The following is an 831-nucleotide window of genomic DNA, read 5'->3' as shown; positions in this document are numbered from 1 at the left end:
CCTCAATCTGCTGGGCTCTGGCGATCCTTCCGCCTCAGCCTTCCAAGTGGCTGGAACTACAGGCATGCGCCATAACACCTGGCTAATTTTTTGATTTATTGTAGAGACAAGGTCTCGCCAAATTGCCCAGGTGGGTCTCGAACCCATGGGCTCAGGTAATACACTCACCTCAGCCTCTCAAAGCGCAGGACTACAGGCTGAGCCACTGAGCCCGGCTCTAAATTAATTTTTTAAAGGAAAATACTTGTAATGTGAAACTCAAATATATATAAAAGTAGAGACATGAGTGCGGTGAACTCCGTGACCCCAACACCTGCTCCAGCGATGGGCAGCCCCAGCCAGTCTTGGGTCTTGCTGCTGGTCACTCTCCCAACTCAGTCATTTGGAAGCAAATCCCACGTTGTAGACATCTGTCCTGGTTTCTCATGGCTGCTGTCACAAACGCCCACAGACTGAGTGGCTTAAAAGAGCAGACATATGCCAGGCACGGGGTCTCACACCTGTCATCCCAGCACTTTGGGAGGCACAAGTGAGATGATTGCCTGAGTTGAGGGGTTCAAGACCAGCCTGTGCAACTTGGCGAGCCCTCATCTCTACAGTAAATCAAAAAGGTAGCTGGTGGCCAGGCTTGGTGGCTCAGCCTGTAATCCCAGCGCTTTGGGAGGCCGATGTGAATGGATGGCCTGAGCCCGTGGGTTCAAGACCTGCCTGGGCAACTTGGCGAGACCTCATCAAAAATGAGCCGAGCGTGGTAGCCCGCACCTGTAATTACAGCTACTTGAAAGGCTGAGGCGGAAGGATCACCGGAGCCCAGCAGGTCGAGGCTGCGGT

General features: G+C 53.1%; 1 protein-coding gene across 1 annotated transcript in view; it reads left to right on the top strand.

Annotated features, from left to right (window-relative positions):
* The window catches only part of LOC103271831 (probable ATP-dependent RNA helicase DHX37), a gene marked incomplete at both ends in the record, with an annotated part of 10,118 nt that overhangs the window by 5,357 nt on the left and 3,930 nt on the right, over positions 1-831 (top strand). The window lies entirely within an intron of this gene.

This window comes from Carlito syrichta, unplaced genomic scaffold, assembly GCF_000164805.1.
Source record: "Carlito syrichta isolate Samal-C Ts95f unplaced genomic scaffold, Tarsius_syrichta-2.0.1 Scaffold109854, whole genome shotgun sequence".
Taxonomy (NCBI): domain Eukaryota; kingdom Metazoa; phylum Chordata; class Mammalia; order Primates; family Tarsiidae; genus Carlito; species Carlito syrichta.
This window is presented reverse-complemented; position numbering and strand designations above follow the sequence as displayed.